This window comes from Pelodiscus sinensis, chromosome 1 (assembly GCF_052426305.1).
Source record: "Pelodiscus sinensis isolate ZL-2025 chromosome 1, ASM5242630v1, whole genome shotgun sequence".
Classification (NCBI taxonomy): Eukaryota; Metazoa; Chordata; order Testudines; family Trionychidae; genus Pelodiscus; species Pelodiscus sinensis.
The window spans coordinates 118,117,473-118,144,195 of NC_143052.1; the positions used below are offsets into that span (position 1 = coordinate 118,117,473).

General features: G+C 44.3%; 1 protein-coding gene and 1 long non-coding RNA gene across 6 annotated transcripts in view; both read left to right on the forward strand.

The window, feature by feature from the left end:
• Positions 1-379: 379 nt before the first annotated feature.
• LOC112545498 (uncharacterized) lies at positions 380-8,551 on the forward strand. 2 transcript variants are annotated; one of them, XR_012895960.2, is made up of 3 exons: positions 380-663; positions 6,065-6,229; positions 8,415-8,551. It is a non-coding gene; the product is annotated as an uncharacterized LOC112545498 (long non-coding RNA). The 2 variants fall into 2 exon arrangements; XR_016347038.1 differs by lacking the exon at positions 380-663 and adding an exon at positions 3,790-4,184.
• Positions 8,552-9,543: 992 nt separating this feature from the next.
• The window catches only part of SOX5 (SRY-box transcription factor 5), an 895,980-nt gene continuing 878,800 nt past the window's right edge, over positions 9,544-26,723 (forward strand). For 3 of the 4 annotated variants that reach the window (XM_089769670.1, XM_075898182.2, XM_075898188.2), the window contains exon 1: positions 10,319-10,841. The gene's annotated coding sequence lies outside the window, so the exon portion shown is untranslated. Of the gene's footprint in view, positions 10,206-10,318; positions 10,842-26,723 lie in introns of those variants that run through there. The other variant, XM_089769671.1, reaches the window with a different exon arrangement.

The following is a 26,723-nucleotide window of genomic DNA, read 5'->3' on the forward strand; positions in this document are numbered from 1 at the left end:
GGGGGGCGAGGGGCCCATGCCCCAGGGGCAGGACTGCGCATGCACCATGCACCTGGGGGTGGAACCCCATCAGCCGGGTGAGGGCTAAAGACCCAAACCCTTAGGGCCCTGGGCTGGGACCCGGTGGAGAGGGAGGGTCCAGGTCCCCCTAGCCACCCATTTTCTCCCCCCCCCCACCTCACTTCCTTGGTTCCACCGAGCGATACGCACTGGAACCTTAACGTACGTGGGCTCGCAGGGCTGTAACCCAGGCGTGGGAGGGTTATACGCTCGCACCTGAACTAGAAGCCGTCACACCTGGTGGAGAATGTGGGTGGCACAGTGGGGCGCACCCCACGAGGAACCTACTAACAAGCTAAAGTAAAGGCGTATTAGACCTAGGGGGACTATGGCCCAGAGGCTACAGAATGGGCCCAAAAATGGATCGAGCTGAATCAGAAGACGGCCGGGCAGGTGATGGAACTGGTAATCCTGGAACAGTTTATAAGTATCCTACCACAGGAGGGCCAAAAATGGGTCAAAAGGAACCAACCGATGATGGTAAACGAAGCGGTGACTTTAATGGAAGCCTATATGGCCGCAGAGGAAGTGGAGGACAGCAGCCCCAGACTGACCCACCCCGGGCCTAGGGTCGGAGGACCCCGAGCCGGTGACAGAACTGAGGTAAGGGGGCTGCTCAGGAACCCCCGGGGGGGGGGGTATAAAGACCGGCCATAAGCTGGCTCCGGTGTGGCCTGAACGGCCACTAGAAGGGACGGAAACAGAGGGCAGCCGAGAAGGCGGGGCTGAAGAAAAAAAAAAGCTGAGGCGTATGCTTCCAGTGCGGCCAGGAAGGACATTATAAGAGGGACTGCCCATTGATGGACTGTACTCTAGGGCAGAGTGAGAAGCCCCGGGGGCCGCAGGCAGGAACGAGAAGCCCCGTCATAGCCATGATAAAGGTGGAGGGGGAGACGGTGGAAGCCCTGGTAGACTCAGGGTCAGCAGTCACCTTAGTACGAGAAAATGGAGGGTGGTGAAAGTACCCACCCTGCTCTACCCCGTGCTACTGGGAAGGGACTGGCCGGGCTTCATCAAACTACTATGGGGGAGGAGCGGACCCCAACTACAGGAGGGGATGAGGAATCGCCCGCAGCAGCAGGACTGTCACATATAATTTTTTTTTTTAAACTTTAGTAGCTGAAGTTTAGCTCCTAAGACCATATTTTCCTGCTCAGATAAGTGTTTCTGAGTTCAAGGGACATCTGCTGGGTACTCAGCACTTTTGAAAAATCAGGTCACTTATTTGACAACCTCGGCATGTATTTTTCACAAATGTGCCCTAAAAATACTTTTTTGTTTTTAAAGCTGTCTGCTTACGCATTTTAGACAAGAAAGATTTAGATTCATTGACTTAACTTGTTACAGTTTGATTTTCTGCATTGGCTATTGTTCGATATGTCAAACTGGAAAACTCATTGGATTTTCTAGTGTGCAGTAGCATTTAAGTATCAACTATCTTGTCACCAATTACCTGCTATCCTATGTCCTTATGAAATATTATCATTTGAATATGGTTTTGTGATATGATCTAGCTTTTAAGAAAGTATTTTTTTTCACTATTGTTATAAGTATTTCTTATGGTGTGTTACTTCCTGTTTCACAACCAGTCAAACAGTGTCACTGAAATTTTAAGGAGGGCTGGATAAACGTATGACTATTGATGACACTTGACAAGGCAAGCTAAGATAAAAGGAATCAAAACTCATCTTCAGGATGCAGCCTGACTACCACGTGATTCAGGAAGGAATCTCCACAGTATTGCACGTGTTGCTAGGTTCATTTTGGAGCATTCAACTGTGAGTTGACATACTCGAAGCACTGACAGGAAGATCCAGCATGGTAAAACATTGGGCTTTGTCTACATTACAGGGTTTTTGCGCAAGAAGCTTTTTGCGGAAGAGATCTTCTGCAAAAACTTCTTACGCAAAAGCCCGTCCACACCTAAAAAGCACATCGCAAAATCGATGTGCTTTTGCGCAAGAGAGAGTCCACACTGCATGGACGCTCTTACTCAATAAAGCTCTGATCACCATTAACGGAATGGCCATCAGAGCATCTGTGCAAGAAACCCCTGTGGAGTGTTGACAGCTCTTGTGCAAAAAGGCATGTGTGGAGCAAAAGAGTTTTTTCCTCCTGGGGAGAGGAATAACTCTACCAGCAAAAGCCCTCTGTCCTGTTGATTTACTGTATTTGTTTTGTTTTTTGTGCACAAAAACACACTTGAGGTATGGATGCTCCACCAGTTTTTGTGCAAAACCTTGTTGTGTAGACATAGCCTTGGAGTCTGATTCTGCACTCTCTCACCCCTGGTGTAATTGTCCATACTGGGTCAGACCAAAGGTCCATCTAGCCCAGTAATCTGTCTGCTGACAGTGGCCAATACCAGATGCCCCAGATGGAGGGATCCGAACAGAAAATCCTTATGTGGTCCCTCGTCTGTCTCCCCTTCTAGAGAAACAGAGGCTAGGGACACCATTCCTACCCATCCTGGCTAATAGTCATTGATGGACCTAACCTCCATGCATTTATGTAGCTCTTTTTTGAACCCTGTTAAAGTTCTAGCCTTGACCACATCCTCTGGCAAGGAGTTCCACAGATTGACTGTGTGCTGAGTGAAGAAAAACTTCCTTTGTTTGTTTACATAGTGTACAAACACAGTGTGAAATGCTAGCAATTGAAAATACAGCCTTTTACCCATGTCATCCCCTCTTCAATTGTAAAAGACCGAACAGTGTTAGGCAGTGGAAGATCAGTGTTTCGGTAATTAATAAGCTTATTTGAATGGAACATTTTCTGGGATTGATGTAACACATTTTAAAAAGTATAGGTGGGTGGGCCTGATTATACTGATAAATAGTTTTATGATGTCAATTACTGTAGAGCACCCTACACTATGCAAATATTGAAAAAAGTACACACCACAATCTAACACACAAAGCAGAGCTGTAGACATGCAAAGATCCAGCCTTTTCCCTAGAAATCTAGAGGCTATTGGTAGGCTCAATGTAATGTGTTTTTCCCCCTCCCCCAAACCCAACAATTATTTTGGAAAAGAACTCCTCAGCCAATTTTATATCAGTGACTTTATCAGTGATTGCCCTGCTGCAATGAGATGGTGGTTTTTTTATTTGTATGTAAACATACTCTGCTCTTTGTGTTTATGATAGCAATTTGGAACTGACATTAGAACTTGTACAGCTCTATGAAAGATAAGACTGAGAAAAAATGGCTTTTCATAAAAGGAAGTGCTTTACTCAAAATTGTATGCATTCTTATTTTCAAACTCAAATGAGTTAAAGCAAATTTAGCTAAAATACAAAATATCTTTGATTTTGCATTTGATTTGTTTGGCTCTCTTTCTCTCTTGTTATTGTTCAGTATATTGCACAATGCTTGGATGCTGGTATGTGAAGTATGTTACGAATAACTCTTTAAAAGTCAGCCATGTAAATGCTTTAGATCTGTGTAGTTCTGATTTCACATTAATGCACCTTTCTAGTGTAACTGTTGTCCCTTGTTACAAAAATGGATTTATATCCAGAATGAGAAACTGTTCCAGTAATGAAGAGCAGTGGAGTCACATTTTCAGTCATTTACAAGATCCTTCTTTTTTCCCCCCCTTCTTTTTGCTTCAGATGGACACTGTGGAGATGACTAGTAAAAAAAAAAATTCACCTGTTACTGATAACACATTAAGCACCCAATCCTGCCACTGCTTACAGGAAGGAGGAGGCTTACATTTTCAGAAGTCCCTATTGCTTTTGGAGGTCTCCATTTGTTTCAATGCCCAGTCCATTTAAAGGAGCTTGCTTTTCAAAAGTGCTGAGCCTTGGCTCTCTGAAAACCAACTCCCCTCAAATTGGGCACCCACACCAGACAGCCAAAATCACCAGTCACTTCTGAAACTTTAGGTTGTAGTCCTTAGTTGAGGTCAATGAATTAACTAAACACCAAACAATAGAACCTGATCCTGCAAATGCCTCCACTGTATCATCACCACCAGGTGGGGATATTGATCAGACTGTTACTGGAACAGACAGTGAGAGAAGAGAGGGAGAGTTCATGCCTGAGACTGCAGAGCAGGGCTGCCTTTCATCCAGCACAGACTCTTCAACCATAATTGGACAGACAGCAGAAGCTGGGTACTGATTTGCCCTATGCTCTTAAATTTCTTTCCAAGCTTTTGGGATTATCTTTCCCTCCCCAAACTCCCTTCTTGTAATTCAGGATAGGAACTATGTTTTAGGGTACTGCGAGTCTGCCTGCCTGCCTATTTTGGGATCAGGAAGGAAAGTTTCCTACTGGGCCAAAACTGGCAGTTTTTTCTTTTTGTCCATTGCTCACAGTGTCCTGGAGGCACAGTGGGGTTAAAAGGTGTCGAAGCTGAAAATGTAATATTAGGCATTTTAGTTTATTGCAACTCTCAGCCAGTATTCAGTTTGGGAAAAGACTTAAAGAGTTTTAAAACCCTACTACAATCTAATTTTGCAGTAGTGAAAGGACATGAGAATTCAGGACTTGAGTCCAAGGGGTAGTATGTACAGGGTTGACCACGTTATGAAGTGTAAGCTCTGTAGCCACCCTATCTAAATAAATCTATATATGGAGAAATACCTATCTCATAGAGCTGGAAGGGATTGAGTCCGGCCCTCTGCCTTCACAGCAGGACCAAGCACTATCCCTGACACAGTTGCCCCAGATCCCTAAATGGCCCCCCTCAAAGACTGAGCTCACAACCCTGGGTTTAGTAGGGCACTGCTCAAACCACGGAGTTACCCTTCCCCCCCAGTGCACACAATGCAGTGAATTAAATGCTAGGGGGAGAAAGTGGTTTACTGAAAGCTGTCCACAAGTCATTTTTCTTTCAGCTGTGTATCTTGATCACGTACGTATTTGCTTAATTTTATGCACATGAGTAGTCTTATTGACATCAGTGTGGTTACTCATGGTAATAAAGTTAAGCAGGTGTGTGAGTGGATTGGGGCCTCCGCTGGTTGCAGGATGTTGTGCCTCACTGAACTATTAAAACAGAAGGATTTTAAAATTGAACTTATCACCAGTTAAAATATTTACTTTCCTTTTCACTTAGCATTGACAAGGAAGGCTGTGTCTAGACTACAGGATTGTTGTTTTTTTAAGTGGCCTTTTTAAAAAAAAAAAAACTTCACTTGCATCTAGACTACCACCATGTTCTTTCGAAATTAAATCGAAAGAACGTGGCAGCTTTTTTGACAGTGGTAAATCTCATTTTACGAGGAAGAACGCCTTTTTTTGAAAGAGCTCTTTCGAAAAAAGACATTCTTGAACGAAAATAGGGCTTTTTCAAAAGAGAGCATCCAGATTGCCTGGGTACTCTTTTGAAAAAGCAGATTGCTTTTTCAAAAAAAGTTGTGGCTGTCTAGACAATCTTTCAAAAGAAGCTTTCTCGAAAGATTATTTCAAAAAAGCTTCTTTCGAAAGAAGCGTGTAGTCTAGACATACCTGAAGAGAAGACTGCTTTGCTTTTAGCTAACTAATTTATTTGAATTCTTGTACCTATGGGGAAAAGTTGAAATGCTGATCTCTTGGCTACCCAAATTCTGTAAAACATCTTTTCATTGATTATTTTTAAATTAACATTTCTATTTCTCCTCATTGGGTTTTTGTTTCCATCTCCCCACCTTAAACACATACTTTTCTGTATTTAACAAATCCTAAATTGCTAACTAAACTAAATGTAAGTCTCCTTTTTAGGTTTTCTGCTGAAATTCATATTATCTCATGGATGTTTAGTCTGAGGGCGAGCATCTGAAAAGAAGCTGCATGGATAAACAGAGGGTCCTATACAAGGGACAAACAATAGCATCATTTAATGAATCGGGTTGTTCAGTATGGCTTTATTTGGAGAATTACTCAGAAGTCTGCTAGACATATTGTAGCTAGGAGTCTGAATTGGCTTTGTGGAGGGGGATGGGATAGGACTGGATCTACACAGACTTATTGTAAGTTCAAGTTTTTTTTTTTTTTTTTTTTTTTTTTACAGGAATCACTGCAAATATAACGAGGCAATTTTAAGGTGGAAAAGCAGGTGAAGGCTCAATACATACAGACAAGGATGACAACAGGAGAACAGGCAGGGCTGTTCAGTTAACTAGTGGACTCTTACACAGGAGCCTGAGTGCTGGTAAACTCTGATACCAGTAAGGAGGTTTGTAAATTCTCAGTGTCTTGCATCTTATATGACTTTTAAGGTAATAAGAGTGGTGTAAGCTTCACAGGCACTTTCAATGAGATGCCAATTTAGAGTACCTGGGCCTGATTCTCCATGGCAGTCGAAGTGAGTATAAAACACAATTATATAAGTCTGACAGCATTTCACACCCACTGTGGTCAGAGAGAGATAGCAGTACAAAGTATTAGAGAATTAGTATTAGGGATGGAAAGGGAAAGCATATTGGTAGCTAATTTGCATGCAGGGCAGCACTTCGGTAAAGTGCGCGTTTTGTCTCCATGGCCCAAATTCTGCAAAAAAGCAGCCTGCAGGCTGTTGAAATCTATGCAGGCACGAAGGTTTGCCCATGTGGGTTCTCCTTGCAGAACCAGGGCTAAAAATGGATCTCATACCCAAAACTTAGAAACAGGAGAGTTGAATATCTGAATGAAATAGGGCTGGTTAGCAATAGGTTGACATTTATCCAAAGACCCTAAATTTAAATGATTAAAAAAAATAAAAAAAAATAAACAGAACTCAGCTTCAAAGCACCCATCCTTTGGGTTTGCAAAACTGAAATCTAATCAAGATTTTCAAATGTAATAATATTAAGAACAAAATTTGGTACGCTTGGCCTTTCTTTACTGTTTTTCTAACCTTCAGTAATGGCAAAATGAAAGTGATCTTTGGCGCTTTTGGGGGGGGTGAGCTAGGGAAGAGAGTTATGGAAAACCCTCTCCCAGATGTACTAGCTAGGAAACTACTATACATTCTAACATCAGATAGCTATGAACATTTGGGAGGGAAGGGAAAGGAGGGCCTAGCTTTATGTTCTAATAAAAAACATTTTCTTTGCCAAACATTTTGAAAGGACCCAGTGGGGGAATGGTAACATTTTCTTAAAAAGTAAAAGAAAACACCCCACATAAAAGGCAGATCATTGGTGCTTATAAAGACGATTACTAGTTTTTAAAACTGCTGGGAAATACAGGGACAGAGGCTTGCAAGACAAAAGACCTCATTATTTAAGAAAGGATCTAGCATCAGGCCAGTGGGACTCCTTACAACTTTGTCATTGAACATCTTCAGACTATTATAGAAGTAGAAAAATACAGATCCCGGGGAATAAAATAAAATCTTCACACCCACTGTGCTTTGGATCCTAAATAAAATGCATTAGGCTACTTCCTTTCTCCTCCCTCATGCTCCCTATAATCTTGGTCTTCACCAGCCTACTTGCTTTCTTGCATTTCACTGGAGGCTTAAAGGGTCTGCCCAGTCAGTCATTACCAGAAAAGGAAAGGTGGTGCTTGATGGAAATGTGCAAGGGGCTAACAAGAGCAGAGCAGAGATCTGAGAGGGCTGGGCATCACTCTCTAGACACATTTCAACTAACAGGAAGAAGCATGACCAAGTGCTCATTACCCATGCCAGAAGCTGTGCATATAACTGATTTTGTTTTTAAGTTAACTGGCAATTCCAGAAATACTGGGGGAAAAAATGTTCAGGCCTACTTGACTTTTTCAAAATTTTGGCAAATCTAAAAGGTGGAATAATTTATTTTGGGTTGAATTAAATGTTTAATACAACCTGATATAAAATGCTCAATGTGCATTGCACATTTAACAAAAATATTAAATAAAATTGAAAAATTTTGAAATGAGTAATTTTGAACTGAAAAATTAAACTGGTGTTAAAAATGCTGTAAACAGTGTTTTGAGTAGAGGTATTCTTTTGGGTCCCTCCCCCCACAGACAGTTATCTGGAGGAACTGGCACATTCACAAAATATTTGTTGCTGAATTTTCATTTTTTATACAAAAAAAAAGGGGGGGGGGAGGAGTTTGGATGAAAAATTTGCCCAGGGCTACTTAATGACAATTGATTACAACTAATGGATTTTGTGGCTAGATCCAGTTCACCATTGTTCTGCACCATGTGTGGTTAATTAGCATCATTGCAAAGTGGTTGTAAAATGCTGCCATCCTGTTACGGAAGGAAGTATTTTACGCCCATTTTGCAGTGGTATGATTACACAAGGTGCAGGGTAGTAATGGTGTGTTAGGTCTTCCCTTACTAGAAATTATTGCCTTATCAGTACTGGGGGGGGGGGAGAGGACAAGGAAGGTCTCTGGAATCTGAGTTAAATAGTATCATATTTTTTTCTTCTTCTTCTTCTGCAGAGAGTTGAGGCTTTAGTGAATTTGCAGTTGTGGATATTATCCATGCAAAAGGACTGTTACTGCATCAGTGTAAAATCATTTGGGAGGATACAGATTGAAAAGATCACATACAATAATGCATCAAAGCACATAAAAATGATTGTAATGCTTCTGAACTCCAGATGATGCTTTTAAAGTCCCTGGAAATAGTGAAATTGTTTGATTGGTCTGTTAATTATTGGACTGGGCCCAGTATCAAATATTTGTAGAAGATAAGTCTTCTCTCTGTGGAGATGAACAATAACCACTTTCCTTTAACAATTTGGCTCACAATAGTTCTTCATTTTCCACTCTGCTTGCAGATCAATCTAAAATCATGCTGAACCTGTTTATCCAGTTTATAAAAGCATGTATACTAAGTAGTTAATTAAAAATAAGATTCTTGCAAAAGATCCTATACTGTTCCCCTATCAAAAAAGTGCAAACTTAATAAAGAAATCAGATTCCCTCCCCCCCACACATGTCATTTCTCTAGGCTACAGAAATAAAGATATGACTTTTTTCCACGTGAATGCTTGTGAGTGGGTGTGTATTTGTGCGCTGCATGGGATCAGGAAGTCTATTTGCCTACAATTTACTGTTTTGAATACAGTGAAAATGACTGAATACAAAAGGAGTCATGTAAACACACAAACCCTATCTCCTCAAGCTTCTTTCTCCCCTACCACTCAAGTGAAAAGGAAAGCACCCGGAAACCATCATCCAATTTCTGCTGTAGTCTTGCTGGTATTAAGAGTAAACAGTATGTGGTCATTGATCTCCTGTTGGTGATGTTGCACTCTGGGAAATGCTGGGAATGCCTGGAGACATGGCTGCAGTCAATTGATGAGCTTCTGAAGAAAAATGACAAAAATAAAGGAGAGAGAGCATTCAAACCCAGGGGCGTGTCGTGGATCAAAGCTTTTATCTCTCTCCCCCTTCCGACCCATAACTCCTGTTCCTCCCCCCTTCCTGTATAGTTTTAGGAAGAGGTAATAGTTGAGTGGCTCTCCCCAGCTCTTCCTGTGTGATTGATTGATTGCTGTGCGCGCACCCTCCCTCCCCCGCAGCTGTTTTAAGTAAATGAAAGTAAGGCTAGAAGAGAGAGAGCTGGACCTAGCTAGTGGGTTTCGGCTGTGCTGTCGCCTCAGCCCAGTTTTTAATCCGCTGGTGTGTGCTCTTCATTTCCGAAGGGCTGTTGGTTGATGATGTAACTTTGTGGAGGACTTCTCCGAGTACCGGTGGAAAACGCGGAGGGGTTTCTTCTCTCCCCCTCCCCCGCCGGGAAACGAGGAAAGCAGGAACTAAGCGATTAGCAGGGACGGTGACTGAGGATTGTTGTTTGGAAGCCACCACGTTGGCTAGAGCGTGTGACTGTCGTTCAGCTCCGATCCCCCGTCGCCTCTGCTTTTCGCTCTGATTTCTCCTCCGCTTTGGAGCGGGGCGAGAACCATAAAAGCGCCCCAAACTACTTCCCTTTTTTTTATATATATACATTGTGTGAGCCAGCTTCTAAAAATAGGGGCTTCGTCCAGGCAAGGCGCTCGAGGATTAGGAGAAGAAGCCCAGGGCACAGGCTCGTGGGGCTGGCTGCCGCGATCTCCCTGGGTGCGTGTGAGCGTGGTGTGTGCCTTTTGCACCGGCCTGACAGTTGCTTGCATGCCAAGAGGTTCCTTGGGAGACACCCGCCCAGGCACCCCCCACGGTAACTCTCGGATGTTGACTCCGAGCAAACAGAGAGTGGCGCGGACTCCCCTGCTGGACGGGGCTCAGGTAATCTTTTCCCAGGGAATCAAGCCGCCCTTTCTGCAATGGGAAGAAGTTACCAAAGCGGGGAGGGGGGGGGGGATAATCCCTCCCACCCCCTTTGCATATTTGTAGCGCTCCTGGAAGCGGTGGGCGGATTTGTGTGTGTGTGTGTGTTTAAATCCTTGCCCGGTGTCAGCAATCAGCGTGTTATTTACAATCGAGACACTCAGCTGCAGCGGCAGGAACGAAAGCAAATTCCACTCTCTGTGTCTGGCTGGACTAGGAGCGGGGGGGGGGCGCTTCAGGAAGGAGGGCAGGGTTTGTTTCAGACAGCTCAGAAGACCGCCGAAGTGAGAGAGGGGACTCGCCACTGACCGCCCCCTCCTCTCCCCCCCTCCCGTTTTCAGGGGGGTTGGAGATCGCCCAGCGAGCTCCCCCCCCCCCCTTTCTCTTTTCCTTTTGTTATTTGCACTCGCATTGTGGTGTTTGTCTCTGAAGCCGCCTCATGACCAGCACAGGGATTTCACCTCGTCCTTGAGAGAGACACGCAGAGAGCAAAGGGAAGAGCTCAGCCCAATACCCACCTCCCGTGCCCTCTCCCCTTCCCCCCAACCCGGTGTCACTTAGCATCCCACGCCGAGAGGAGATTAAGGAGACCGGGTAGGTGCTCTCACAGAACCGTTTTAACTCGGCTGCTTGCGGGTGGGAGGGGGAGCAGCACAGTTTCGCCTCGGGGCTTGCTCTCCCCTCAGCTCTTGGGTCCCAGCTTCAGCTGGAGGGGTGAGGAGATCGGCGTGGGATTAGATGCTGAACGGGGCAGGGCGGGGGATGCAGCAGGGACAAGTTTGGGAACGGGAGAGGCAGCTGCTTCTGGGGAGGGGTCTGAGTGAAACCAAACTGGCTCCCTCAATGCGAGGGGGTGAGGGGTGGGGAGGGGGGGGGAGGGCGCTCAGCCCGCACGAAGGGGGAGGGGAGGGGTGTTTCCCGGGGCTTGCACACCTCCGAAAGTTCAGTGCAACTTGTCCCGCCTCCCCACCCCTTCCCCGCATGGGGGTGCGGGCCGGGTGGGCTTGTAGGGGAGGGAATTTCTCCTGAAGGGGCAAGACCGTTGCTCATCTCTCAGGACTCCGGAGGATCTCGCAGACAGGAAGCTTTAAATTATTTTAATTGCCTCCTACTTTGTGTCTGAGAGCGGAGCGCAGCTGGCGGGGACCTCCGCCGGGCCCGGGGCTCAGCCCCCAGGAGGCAGGGGAGAGAGGTAAACTCGAACTGGCGCTGGCAATGTTTGACTAGGCTAGCTGCAGTTTGCAGAGTATCGATCCGCTGGAGCAAGGCGCGCTCGCGTGGGGACAGCAACCTACTGGTTGCATATTTCCATTGGCACGTTGCTTGCATTTTGCAAACCCCAGCCTTGCTCTTTAAGGACGTAGAGCGAGACTGGTAAGTGGGTTAAATGCCCTTGGTTCAGACATTTCAGCTGCTTTCCCACACCCTCTCCCCGAGTGCCAAAGAAGCAACGGTCTTGTCATTCAGTGCACAGCGCACTGTTTGAATCCAAATCCCTTTCCTCCAAATCTGGAGGATCCTCGCGCTGACAGTGTGAGTGAACTCTGCCAGCTTTTTAAGGAAATGCAAAGGACTTTATTCTAACCCAACTGTGATCCTAGAATAACTAGAGCGGTCCGTCAAGAAGAACATGACCATTGTTCCTTGGGGACTGCTTTCAGTCTCAGCCCTATAGCGTGTGATCAAGGGCAGAACCAATAGAAATCGGCGGGATTTTGGGAAATAAGTGTGGGAATCTCCAAACAGACTGGAGCTGAGTGATTTGTTTCCCTTCTGCCCATAAAATAATGACCCCAGCATTTTTTTAAAAAACAGCAGGCCAGTAAAGTAGGCACGTGGAAGGTTTGTAGGCGTTCAACACATCAATTCAAGAAAAGTTGTTCAGCAGGATTATAGGAAGGCTGTGTGGCGTGAACTAGTGTTTTCCGGAGAGACTGACACGAAGTCTGTGTGTGTTTTATGTGTATTAACTCTTACAGATTTGAAGCTGGAATTAGTTTTAAATTAGGGAAACGTTTTTCATATTTTGCTCTCTTCCAAAGAATTCAGCTTTAAGTTTGACATCAGATAAAACAAAGGCGTTGTATACCAATTGTAGATTTTTGGAAGAAAGTTTCTTGGGTGGTTTTTCCTGATTTATCTATGACTTGTAGTCAGCAGCCTATCTAAAATTAACTAAGACTTAAATCAAATTCTTGTACACCAGGTATGTTTCTTAGTTTTTTGTACAATGTTCCTCTGTATATTGTCAGTATTTTCTCTCCAGAAACGTACCTCATAAAGATCATAGTGATATTTGGATTTTTAAAAATATCCTCTAGTTCTTTCTCAGTGGTAGAAAATTAATCTCTGTCCAAAAAGCGGATCCACTGTGTAAAATATGCGGTTTACAAATACTTAACTGGGATTGTAGGGGAGAGGTGAATGTGTTATTTAGATATAATAGTATCCAAATATTTGTCTTATAGACCTCCTCTTAAAGAGAGAGGCTGATAGGAATGTGTTGCGTACTGCTTAGTGTGTCTTTATATTTTAAACAGAAAGCTGATAAACATAGCCACATGGAAGCCTTGCATCAGAGGATTTTGTTAAACTGTTCTGGTAGAGTGTTATGCTACATGGAATACAAGACTTTAGAGCCACAATCATTATTTGTAAACCAATTAGCATTTGAGAGAGGTATTTGCTATTTCAAGTTAACTCAGGTCAATTGTGTGTGCGTGAATGCGTAGCCATTTAGTCTAATATGAAGCTTTGTGAATGATGGAAGTGAATATAAGCATATGGAAAGGTAAATATAAGCATATAAACATCCCCTATATAAATCCAAGTTCATGTTAGGGAAACATGAATGTCCTGTTGCCATGATCTTTAGTGGGGGTGGGAGGGAGGTAAGAGGTTTAGGTAGCTTAGCATTTTCTCAGTCAAGTGTTTTCTAATAAATGCTGAAGTGGAAAGGGATATTTCTGAGATCTGTACATTGTGGAAATATCCTTTTCCCAATAAACATACATACATATGTATTACTATGCCATTTTGTTTTACATTACTTGCCAGCCTCATTTAGGCTGAGTGGTAGGAATATAGTTAAGATGTCAGATGTGTAGTTCACATAGGGCATGTCTACACAGCAGGGCTAAAGCCGAAGTAAGCTATGCAACTTAAGCTACACAATTGAGGTAGCTCAAGTCGAAATAGCTCGTTTCGGCTTTTGGCGCTGTCTATGTAACAGGAAGTCCAAGAGAGCATTTTTCTTCCGACTTCCCTTATTCCTTTTAAAATGAGGATTACAGGAGTTGGAGTAAGAAGTCCTCCATCTCGCCATTATTTTGATGTTATATCGAAATAACTGCTTGTAGTGTAGATGCAGACTGTTATTTCAGAGTAACTCACGTTATTCTGAAATAACACTGCTGTGTAGATGTACCCATAGCATAGTTTCTTGGCATTTAGCACTGTGTAATTCTTGAGTTACTCACCATAAAAACATCATATTGTATTTCAAGTAAGTTTATAAGTAGCTTTAGCTAAATACCAATGCATACTTCACAACAAGGCAAAGAGTAACAATAAATTAGATTTAGTGTTAGTGACAGTACTGTATTGTAATGCTGTATGTATACAGAAACTTTGTTTCTGCCTTGTTACTCTTACCTACAATGATATAAACTGCTATGATCTGGATTTTCAGAATAAATGTTAAGAATGAACAGTCAGTGGAACAAGTTTTCTAAAGTTTGAGAGAGTAAATGAATGAGCCTTTTAAAAAATATTGTCAGAAGAACACTGCAGTGGCACTGTTGTAAGCTGTTGTGTTTGATTGTTATTAGTAGGTTGCTATCATAGTAAGAATATTTTTCCAGTTAGAAATAAATATCTTTTCCCCTACTTTTGCATGTCAGTAATCTTGTGCACCTTGAACAGGCAAGATGATACTCCCACTGAAAGCTTTGCCTGACAGACTACGTAAATGGACCCTGTATGATTGGAGTGACCTTTTACAAAATACAAGCTTAGTTTAACATGCTGTAGGCTCTCCTTTTAGATCTCTATTTAATCTCTCTTATCTACATTCATATGTGTATACACATTCACCTGAGACTTGCTCTTATGTGGTAATGTTCAGATCCAGATTTAAGTTTTAGGTGAGGAATTGATTTGAGGCTGAACCAGGGATGATTTCAGGAGTGGCGCTGAAAACTTGTGGGCTGTTAGAGAGTGCTGTCTTTTGCAGGATGTGTCAGTACTGGATCCAGAAAAAAACTTTCTGATCAAGGTCCATTCAGGGACCAGAATTGTAGGATTTGGGGATTTGAATACAAGCCTCTCCCCTCAACCTCCACTTCCAGAAATTTTGGGAGAAATGAGCATGCAGGAGGAGGCCCGGACCAAAACACTAGGTCTGACTATCTCTAATTATACATCATTCTTCTACATTCATTGGCATTGTGTATAGAGTTTTATAGTCTGCCCAGGAAAGAGGAATAAGACTCGGTGCTCCTGTATGGGCCGTCAAGAGAACTTAAGGCTTTTTACTTTCTTTGTGCACTGTATGTACTTCTAAGATTCATTTGTCATCCTTGTAGCGCTTTGCCCTTCATGTGTCCTGACTCCTTTAGCCTATTTGCATGTGTGGCATGCATGTAAACACCGGTTTTCTCCATATATAAAATGCAAAGTCTGCACAAGTTCTCCTTGTTTACCAAAGCGCACATGTTTTTATTTTTCAGTCTGCAGAAAACATATGCCTTCTGACAGTTTGAGAAGGGTGTTCTTTAATATTTCTGAATGCTTTATCTTCAGTCTGTTTCAGCCTCTCTATCTCTTTTTCTTTGGCTTACAAACGTGGCCTGAGACCCATAGGTAATTCACACTGTGATCTCTTAATAGTAGCCATTTTCAGAGACATGTAGACAATTACTAATCTCCTGCTGGTTTTCCATCCACCTGGGAGGCAAGTGATTGTGAGAATTCCATTTTGCTTGGTGCATCAAATACCTGGCAAATCTTTGCTCATGTATGCTACAGTTCCTAAACCCAGGAACAACACCAAAAATTCGAACTTGAGTGGCCCTGAGCACCATCTCTTACGGTGATGAGTCACACAACCAGCAGCACTTTGTTAGTGTTAAATTTGGTCCCTTGGCCATCAGCAAAGCTGACCGTTTTCAGCTAGAAGACCCTTCAGTGAATTGTACTTGAAAAGAGTCTTCCCTCCCACATCCCCTCTGTTAGATTTCATTTAATTTAAACATGGCGTGATCAGAGTTTAAAGACTAGGGTAACCATGTATATCCCAAAGAAATAAATATTTGGAAAAGTACATGTCAACACTTATTTTCAAGGACAGCACTTCCCACTGATACAAAATCTCACCCAACTACAGAATCATAAACCGTGCAAAATCATGGTGTTAGGGTCTTGATCCTTGGCATCATCATAGCCAAAAACCTGATGAAAGTGTGTCCAGTATTGGTCTGTTATAAGATGCAGCAGGTTTGGTGCCAGAGTTCGCAAACTTGTTAGGGAGTGAGTACCCCCTTTGGGAATTTAAGGGTGTTCAGTACCTCCCAGCAATTTGCAGGATCAGGCTCAATGAAGGGCTAGCTCTTAAAATATAGAATAGGCATCTCACTAAGGCAATATTTACATTATTGGGTCATGAGAAGAAGTAACTGGGACATTGACTATATTGGAAGTTGCACCTGTTTAATTTTAAATGTGTTTAAAATAGGTGTAATTAATTGTAATATGCAGTGTGGGCTGCCTTGGTACTATTTCAAAATAACTAGCACTAGCCAGAAATAACTTAGTCTGTGCGTCCACAGCAGGTAGCTATTTCGAAATAGTGTCAAAATACTGTCAAGCTGGAGGACTTCTTACTCTGACTTCTGTAACCCTCATTGTACAGGGAATAAAGAAAGTTGGAGGAAGAGTGCTTTATTATGAAACCGAAAGCATCTACACAGCACTTATTTCGAAATAAGCTACACAATTGATGTAGCTCAATTTGCATAGCTTATTTTGAGATAAGCCTTGCAGTATAGATGCACCCTTAATCTGACTTGAAACTGTTATATATGTACCTTAAAGTACTTCCTCACTGCATAAAGATAAATAGATATGACAGGCTTAAACTGAGTTGTCCAGGCTGTGTTTTGAAGTTGCTCATTTAAATTGGTTTAAAATCACATTTCTAATTTAAACCAGTGCAACTTTGAATAGAATTTAGGGTAGGGATGTGAACAACTAAGTCAAATATCCGATAAGCAAATGCTTATCGGATAGTCGACACACTAGTCGACTAGTTACTTTCCCCTCCCCCCCAGCCTTGCTGCCTCTACCAGAAAGAGGCAGGAAGTGGGGGAGGGGAGGAAGTGATGCACATGGAGCCTGGGACCAGACCCTGGGCTCCACATGGCACTGCTGCTTTGAAATGCTGTGGGGAGCCTGCCCTGGGGTTGTTGCTACACTTCAAAAGCAGTGGCATCCTTATCAACTAATCGAATAGTCTAAATTTAACATTCCTAGTTTAGGGGGTCAGCTTCTTAAACTGATGAAGGACCTCACCCACTTTCAGACAAACACAGCTAATTGATCAAGCACCAGATAGTTTTCAGTTTATTATAGTCCTATGTTGTGCTTTTAATATAAACAGAAATATTAGGAAATTGTTATAATGTTAAATAGTAACATAAATGTTTACTTAGAATATATGGGTTAAAGTTAACTGGAGTTTTTAAGCGCAGTGCCTATTGCTGTTACTGAATATAGATACTGTTTTTCTTAGTGGGGGGGATACAATTTTTAATGAAACAGCAACATGCTTCTTAGCAGGAGGGCAAGCTTCATGATGCAGATTTAAACTGAGGAAAAACTCACGGATCATTATAAACAATTGGAAATCAGATAGTTTCAAGGTGGTTTTAAGACCTATCCTGCTTTATTTATTTATTTTGGGAGAAGTTATCTTGAATGTAACATGGCATAAACAAGTCGTCTTGTGGGGCCTTAGAGACTAACAAATATATAGTATCATGAGCTTTTGTGGGCAAAACCCACTTCTTCAGATGAGCTTGAGTGGGGAGACGTGCTATAAACAGTTTAGACACATTTCTTTCTTCTCTTCACTATAGCCTCAAAACAAGACATTTCCTTGAACAGTGTCTCAAGAACCTGGTTACTATTGGGATCTAAATGTCTTCAGGTGTAATCTGTTCTATGGGACTTGAAGGATCCTGATATTTAGGCAAATGTCTCTTTGGACTTCTGTAGTTCTAAATATAATGGCCAAGATTTTTAAAAGGCAGTAGTGATTCTGGTGTCAATGTGAGTACATGAGAGGCCTACATTTCAGAGGACAGATGCTTAACGCTGACTAAAAGTTGGGCTTGTTTAAAGTGTCCCAAGGGGCAACCATTTTTGCTAGTTATTCTGAAAATCCTGGATGGTTTTTCTCTCTGCATATTGACATCATTGGAGTTTTGCCTTTATAATGGGCGCAGGATCAGGTCCTTATATATAATATACACACACACACTCTATTACTACAGCGGTTAATAGTATACGGACTGTTTAAGAATCAGAAAAGGAAGGTTAATGGCCATGAAATAGATAACACATTCATACAATATGTTAGTCACACATCTGGGAGAAGCTTCTATATTTAGTATGGGGCAGCTACTCAGTACTTGTTTGAGCTTAGGACTGATTTATATTTGTTGCTCTTATAAATTGTAGTTGGATGCATGATTGTCCCGGTTCTGTAGAATGAACACTGAGACAGCCTTTGAATGAAGGAATATCTGTATGAGTGAGCTCTCTTGAAAAAAGTTTATTGTTAAGATTATCAGGTTTAAGATAGTTAATGAGTTCAAGTTTCCAGGTGTCAAGCATGGATTATGCATTAGGAGAACTACAAATTTAGGATGAGCTTTTTTGTTCTCAGTGCACACCTGACAGTTTCAGGTTGATGATGTTAGTTTCATACTCACTGCTGACATTCAACAAAGATCGAGCTGGAGTGGAAATTATTGTGGTGTTTGTGACATTCCTATAAACAGCGATGCTTTAGGTGAGTAATATTTTGAATAATCTGCTGGAAATTGTGAATGTATATACACACATTTGAATGTGGTGCTTGTGAAAAACGGTGGATAAACAATCCTGCAAACTGAAGACCTCAATTGGCCCTAAAGGTACAGCACAGTGTGAGATTATGTGCATTGCATGATCTTAATTTCAATCTGCAGGGAGCAAATCAAGGAGCAAGAAGGGAGTTCAAGTCTCCTCACCCTTGTGGGCCCTGATCTGACAAAACACTTGAGTATGTGCTTCTGTTTAAACACCTGGTAGTAGGATTGCTCACATGCATACAATTAAGCACATGCTTCAGTGATTTGCTGGCCTGGACATTTCTTCCTTGAGTTAACTGATGGTACTGCTAACAAAACAATCAGTTTGGCGGGGTTTTTTTGTGGCTGGAAATATTTTTCCACCAGGAACTGTAATGAAGCCACCCCCCTCACTTCTCACAGGTCTCCTAGAAGCCCTCAGATGATAGAGATGAATGATGTGGCGGAGGAGAAGGAAAAAAATCTTGTTCCTTCTGATGCAAAAGCGCCCTCTCTAAATCTGGGGTGGGGAACCTAAGACCCAAGGGCCAGATGCAGTCCCTGGCTTGCCTGGATCCAGTCTCTGGGGCTCAGGGTTTCTCCCTCTCCAGCATTGGGGAGCCCAAGCTGCCCTCCACCTGACTGATTTTTTTCTGTCTGTATTATGAGTACACAGTCATGGACATCCAAACTGTCCATTGGCTGCAAGCCTGGTCATTGATCTATGTTAAGGACTTAAATCTGCACCCAGTAAAAGACAGCTGGAGCTTTGCTTTTAATTTCGGTGAGTGCATGATCAGAGCCTGTGAAAATTGAGAGGGAGAACATGCAAGAAAATGAAAACACGCGTGCTAGCTAATGTTTTGGTCCAGCTTACCATGTGTTGCTCTTCTGTGGTGCTGTACGCTTGTTTGGTTTTTGTATTCAATCACACACACACACACACACACACACACACACACACACACACACACACACACACACACACACACACACACACACACACACACACACACACACACACACACACACACACACACACACACACACACACACACACACACACACACACACACACACACGAGAAATGAAAGTATTACCCGCAAAATGCGTTTCAGTAACCCCCTATAAAACCACAGTGTCCCTTTCAGACAAAGATAACATAGATCTCCTTCTTCTCAACATTTACACTGCAAAGTAATGCATTATTGCATTTTCATAAATAATTAAGAAGCAACTTAAAAGAAAGTAGGCCAGCAAAAAAAAAAAAAAGTGTCGGTTTCAAATTTGAGAGAAGAAAAAGTGTTTTGTAGGTTGTAAATCGATTAAATAGTACTAACTCCCGATGGCCCCTCACACCATGACCAAAGACCAATTTGACACCAACACTATTCTATTAAAAAGATTTGGAATGATGAGAGTCTGTAGTTTCTTCCTGTTCAAGCCTTCTTTACTTCTCCTCCCCGCCAGCCCAGGGAAGAAAGGCAATTGTGACCCTTTATCTGTTTTCAAGTGATGGAGGAACAAATCTATAGAGGCCTGGTGATTGGATTTTTAGTACAGTTTTCAGTGTTGTGCTGTAATAAAATGAGTTATTTTAGAACTGTGCATATATTAGTGTTCTGGCACGGCATGATACAATAATGTGTGAAAAAGTATAAGATCACACCTTGGTGAAACTTGCAGATTTCCTGCATAATCTGACAGTGAGCTCTTGTCAGGTTTTGACTGTGTGTAAAGAGGGAATAAAGTTTCCAGAAGCAGAGCACAGGGTTTGAATGTATTTTTATATCTGTTCAGGGATTTTGGACCCAATATACTTGTCAGTATGCCCAACTTTAGGCATTTTAGTCCAGATGAAGCCAGTGTTTAAAGTCTGTGATGTACTTGAGTACTTTGCTGAAGTGGACCCTATTTTAAAATCTTAGGAAAGATCAGACTTGACTTAATGTTTTGAATTGTGTAACCAAAATGTGTAACTTGTGAAACAATAGATAATGATGAGAGAACCCAAAATGCAATCTATAACACATTTTATAACCAAATTGCCTGCCCTAGCACTCAGCTGATTGCAATGGGAATTTGTCAGAGAAGAGTGAGGTTTGGATTCAAAACCAGAAGTTTCATTATTCAACTGTGTAGAACTTTTGATGCAGGTTGAAAAACCTGTGTCCTTATTCAAGAATGCGATTAAATATATAGTGATCCCTAGATAGTGACTCATTTTATTCCAGGGGTCAAACTAGGGTGACCAGATAGCACATATGGAAAAAATCGGTACACTTTTTTTTCTTCCTTGGGGGAGCACCAAAGGGAGGGGCAAAATATAATTGTGTATCTAAGACACCCCTCCTAATATCAGGATGGTCACAATAACATTGGTCTCCCTAGGTCAAACAAAAGTTATGGACTTGATACAAAAATTACTGGATGAGCTCCTGTGCCTTAAGGATGAGAACGGTTCTTTCAGGATGTACAGTCTGGTAATAAGTATTGTTGTTGTTATGATGCCCAATCTACTAGTTGTCTCAGTATTAAAGCCAGTTCCCAGCTAAGCCTGGGGCAGTAGATTTTTCAGGTTAATCAACATTTTGAGAGGATATACCATGGGAAAAAGCCCATGTGCTCAGTTTACTCTGTGCTTTTTTTTTTTAAAGTGTGTGTGTGTGGGGGGAGGGGGAGAAGTCGTCTTTTTGGCCATATTTTGAATAATTGATCACCTGTTCAAAACTGGTTGTGCCTGTTACCATGCATTTTGGAACACCCAAATAACTTGTTTATGTTTCCTCTAACCGTTCATACAAACACCAGATTAGCCTGGTCATTTAATTATATTTATTCCTAAACAACTTTTTGTGCTCGATTCATCCTTACAGGTTGTCACAGTATTCAGGTGACTTGACGGAAGAACAAGAAGGAAGTCAGCTGGCAGAAGTCTCAAAAGGAGTCTGATTGCAGAAAAATGTTTGCAGATTTATGCCTGGGTGCAGTACGTAGGAGGTGGTGAAAGATTTTTGTCACCTGCACCATTACATCTGAAAGGCCCAAGCAGCAGAATTGTTGCAGGAGACAATTAACCTGGTTAGTTCAGGTTGTTTAAATCGAGTGACAGCTCAATTTTTATGAGGGTGATGGTAATTCCGAATAGCATTTTCTGGATCTTTGGCCTGACAGGCCCTATAATGAAATCACTCAAGTAGGCTGGGTGGATTGGCCATTTAAGAGACTTTGAACCAGAGTTTCTAGTACAGGAAGTCTCCGGGTTATGTACAAGATAGGGACTATAGGTTTGTTCTTAAGTTCCGACTTACATACAAATTCAACTGGCTCCAGATTCAGCCGCTGCTGCTGAAACTGACCAGGGGCTGACTACAGGAAGCTGGAGGCAGAATTGCTCTGCCCCCAGCTTCCTGGAATCAGCCACTGATCAGTTTCAGCAGTGGCTGAATCTCGAGCCTGGGACAGAACAGCTGGGCTGCCAGGTAGGTCCCTGCAGGACCAACCCGGCAGCACCCCAACTGCTCTACCCCAGGATCCACAACAAAAGCCTGGTCTGCTGAGGGAGGGGGGGCCACACTAGCTGCGCGCCCCCCCCCCCAGCAGACCAGGGACACGGGAAGCAAAGCCGCAGCGGCGGCGGGGTGCCGTGCCTCTGAGGCTTTGCTCTGGCAAAGCCTCAGAGGCGCAGGACCCCGCCGTCGCTGCGGCTTTGCTCCCCGTGTCCCTGGTCTGCTGGAGACGGTCCCCAGCAGACCAGAGGCACCCGGAGCAAAGCCAGGGAGGCGGAGGGGTCCCGCGCCTCTGAGGCTTTGATGTGGCAAAGCCGGGGAGGCGCGGGACACCGCTGCCGCTTTGCTCCCGGTGCCTCTGGTCTGCTGGGGACCGTCTCCAGCAGACCAGGGACACGGGGAGCAAAGCCGCAGCGGCGGCGGAGTCCTGCGCCTCTGAGGCTTTGCCAGAGCAAAGCCTCAGAGGCGCGGGACCCCTCCGCCTCCCCGGCTTTGCTCCCGGTGTCCCTGGTCTGCTGGAGATGGTCCCTAGCAGATCTGGAGCACCTGGAGCAGCTTTTCTTGCCCCGGAGGTCGAGGTGGCGGGACCGCTGCGCTCTGGGCGGTCCCGCTGCCTGCGAGCTCTGGGGCGCGAGAGCCCCATTCGTAAGTGCGGATCCGACATAAGTCGGATCCGCGTAACTCGGGGACTGCCTGTAGTTAGAATGATGGAGGACTGGGGAACTCCCCTTGTCTTTTTACCTGGAGTGGTTGCATCACAGGAATTGATGCAAGCCAGTGACTTCTAGCTAAATGAATCTAACAACAATGATCTGGTAGCACTTTATAGATGAACAAAACATGTAGATGGTATCATGAGCTTTTGTGGGCACAGCCCACTTCTTCAGATGACAGGAGTAATGAGTAGGGGAAATAAAAACTCGAAATAAATAGGCCATTTCCCCTACTCATAACTCCGGTCATCTGAAGAAGTGGGCTGTGCCCCCAAAAGCTCATGATACCATCTACATGTTTTGTTCATCTATAAAGTGCTACCAGACTGTAGTCTGTTACAGGAAAAAACAAACTTGGCTACCCCCTGAAGCTCCTAAATGAATCTAGCTTTTGTTTTCTGAGAGACTTGACAGGATTTAACAGAGTTTGGAGATCAGATGAGAACTACTTAAGTGTGTCGGAGAACAAAAAAGGTAGAACTGATGTTTATTGGGGAGGGGAAGTGTGGTGGGCTCTCAGGGCTTAATAGAGCCCTAGAGAGGCTGCACAGGAGGCAGCCAATCAGGGCTGGGCAGGCCCTTATAGGAAGGGCTGCAGTACAGAGCATATTCCTTACTCTCTGGAGCTTGAGGAGAGAGGACGTCTGGTTGCCTTGTAGATAGAGGGCAGCAGGCTCATTGGAAAGAGTAATACTGCAGGCAGAGACCCAGGGAGCTAAAAGCAGCTCCTAGCAGGCTGCAGGGATCTGCAGGCTGAGGTCTTGAGACAAGGGCAAAGATGGTGCTGGGGCTGTGGAGAAGTGGCCCAGAGTGAGCTACAGAGAAGTCAGGGGACATGAGGTGGTGACCTTCTACAGTGTCCTTGAGCTGGGACCCAGAGTAGTGGGTGGACTCGGGTCCCCCAGCTGACTGGCCACTGAGGAAGTGGCTGGACCAAGCGCTGGGATACTGCCCCTGGGAGGTGCAGAAGATAGTGCCATACAGTTGACTGGTTATGTCGTGAAAAGGATACCGTGGCCCTGGGAGCGACGTGGGTCCCCAGAGCAGAAACGATGATGGTGAGACATCACCAGAAGAGGGCACACTGGCATAAATGGCTAATTCCCAGGACCGCCAGAAGGAGGCGCCGCAGGGTGAGTTGAACCCTGGCAGAGGAGGAAAGGAAAATGATGACTCAAGGGAGGTGTTATATCTGTGTATCTGGTGAGTTTGCCATTGGTGAAGCAGGCTCACAACCTTTGAGAGAAGGCTTCTTGTTGGCTCCCAGCTTTTGGTGAATGTTCAGAGATCAGCAGTTTCCAAATGTGCTTTCAAACCAATGCACTTGGCTGGAAGGTTCTGTTCTGCTCTATAGAGTATTTAATTCTAGCTTACCAGAGTAGTCTCTGAATACGTTCCAATAGTGCACAGATCTGCCGACAGAATTGCCAGGACCTTGGATGAGCTGGGATAGGGGGCTGCTCCAGGCCCCAAAAGGGGCGGGGTGTTGGACAGAAGGGGCAAGGCTGGGTCTAGCATCCCCCAGCCCAGGGGTGGGCAAAAGGGACTCGGTGGGCTGGATCTGGCCCGCCAAGTGGATAGATCTGGCCCACGGAGGCCCTGCTGCTCCCTTGCCCCCAGGCCAATTAGGGCCTGGGGGCAGGGGTGTGCTCAAAGCCCTATCTGCTCGGCTGAGTAGCCTCCTCGTGCCCTGCCATGAGTACCAATCAGGGCCTGGGGTGGGGGAGCTGTGTGAAGCTTCCTTCACCTTGCCCCAGCCCTGCAAGGAGCCCACGGCACTTCAAAGTGCCACGGGCTCCTTGCAGGGAGGGAGGAGGCTTCCCCAGGGTTCTCTGCCCCCAGGCCCTGATTGGCCTGGGGTGGGGGAGCATGCCAAACCTCTTCCAGGGCATGGGTGTTTAGTGAGGGGGCGGGGCAAAGGGGCTCCTCCACCCCCCAGACCAATCCTGGTCTGGGGGGTGGGGTAGGCCCCCTGCCCTTCCTGTTCAGGCCCCATCCCTTCCAGGGTGGCCCTGGCTTACTTAAAATTTTTTTTGAACTGGCCCCTGGGCAAAAATTATTGCCTGCCCCAGCCAGTCCTTCAGCACTGTCTGGCCTGCACCACCTGGGGCTCTGACTGCAATTTTAAAGGGTCTGGGTCGCCAGCCACTGCCATGTCACCTCTTGGTTCTGTCAACCTTTCCCTGAATGGAGAAGCATGTAAAATGAAGTGGTTTTGGTGGGGTGTCTGTAATGTGTCAATACTAGCGAAAGCAAGGTTGAGCCCTTTGGGCTCAATACTTTAGCCATCCCTGGATAGTGTTTTTAACCTGAAGGTGGCAAATACAATTGCTTGCTGTTTGTCCAACTTAAGTTCTAGCATACAAAATCCTAAGTGATTTGTGTCCAGTCTACCAGTTCTATCCTTGTGTGATTCTGTGGCAGTTTTGATTAGCTGAGGTACTCAAGCAATTAGAACTGTGCCTTACATGAAGCTTACTGACTGGTCTTTGTTATTCCCTTCTGGCATTTACTTCTCCTTTGGTCTGTCAGACTGATAATGTTCAAGGTATGATGCCTTTCTGTGGTGTCAGGTTTATATATTTTTGTTGTTGTTGTGGGGGAGGGGTTTGCAGAGTGGGGTTTTAGGATATGTCTACATTACAATTGGAGCTATGATTTGCATTTCAGGTAGGTGCTAGCTTTAATTTAGTTAGCATAGCTAAAAATAGCAGTGAAGACCCAATGGCACCCACTAGGAACATGAATGTGTGCTCAGTAGAATTAGTAGCAAGGGAGGAGAGTACAAGGCAAAGTCAGTCAAATGCAGTGTTTCTTTATTTTTTTCCATCCACGGGCAGAATATATTTTGCTATGTGTGCTGAGACACGTGCAGATGTGCACCGCCAGTAGAAACATCTGGCAGCTGTGGAAGGCTGAGGGTGCTTTGTCAGTCAGCTGTGCGGCACCTGAATCTCTCCTGGGCAACCGCCCTAGCGCTCAGCTTACAGGGAATACTGGTCATATGTTGGGACAGACCCAGTGTATCGTTTTGTTTAACTTTTACATTTTGTACCTGTAGAAAGGGGGAGCACTCAATAGAGAGTGCTGGAGGTCTAAATATCTAACTTGATTAAAAAAATCCTCATGTTCATTTAAAAAAAAAAAGAACAAATTTTAGTGTTGTTTGTTTAGTTCTCAGATGATCAAATTTAGAGAAATTAGGGCACTGTGTGGAAATGCTTTTGTGTTCACTGGTTAATGACTATCAAATAGGTGGTGGTGGAGACTAGCAAATTATTTTTTTTTTAACACCACGACAATGAAACTGGAATAGAAATGTTATAGATGCTTCAAATAGATCAGCTCTTAAAGGAACTCTTAGTTCTCACTGCGGTCTGAATCTTTTCTGGTCTCTCTCCCCACTGACACCTTTTAAAATGGGGGGGGGGGGGAGAGAAAGAAAGGCTTTAACTCAAGAGAGGTTTACTACGTGTTTCTAGTTTTGTGGAAGTATTTGAAAGCAAGGAGTTAGAGCATGGGAGTAGGAGTCAGAACTCCTGGCTCTTGCCTCTTGACTCTCATTGCTTTGAAAAAGTTGATTAATCTCTTCAGTGGTCCCCAATCTTTTTAAACACAAGCTCACTTTTTGAATTTAAGTGCAATCCAGGATCTACCTCAAACCCAAACACCCTTGCCCCGCCTCCTTCCCACCCTTTCTCTGAGGCCCTGTCCCTGGTCCCTTTCTCCTCCCTCCTCCATCCTCATTCACTTTTACCAGGCTAGGAGTTTGAGGTGCAGGAGAGGATCAGGGCTGGGGCTGGGGTTCGGAATGCAGGCTCCAGCTAGGCACCGCTTACCACAGGTGACTTCTGGGTGGCAGTGCAGGGGACTAATGCAGGCTCACCCCTACCCTGGCCCTGCACCACTCCCAAAAGCAGCCAACAAACTCTCTCCCTGCCCCCCTCTGCTTTGTGGAGGGAGGGGCACCCTTACATCAGCACCCTCCATTCCTCATCTTCCCATGTCCTGCACAGCAATAGGAGGCTCCCTGGGGTGAGGGGCACTTCCAAGGCAGAGGGCAGGAGCAGCATGGCAGTGCTGAGGGGCAGATGAAGTGCTGGCACTTGATAGCCTCCTGGCCAAACCTGTCAGGATCTC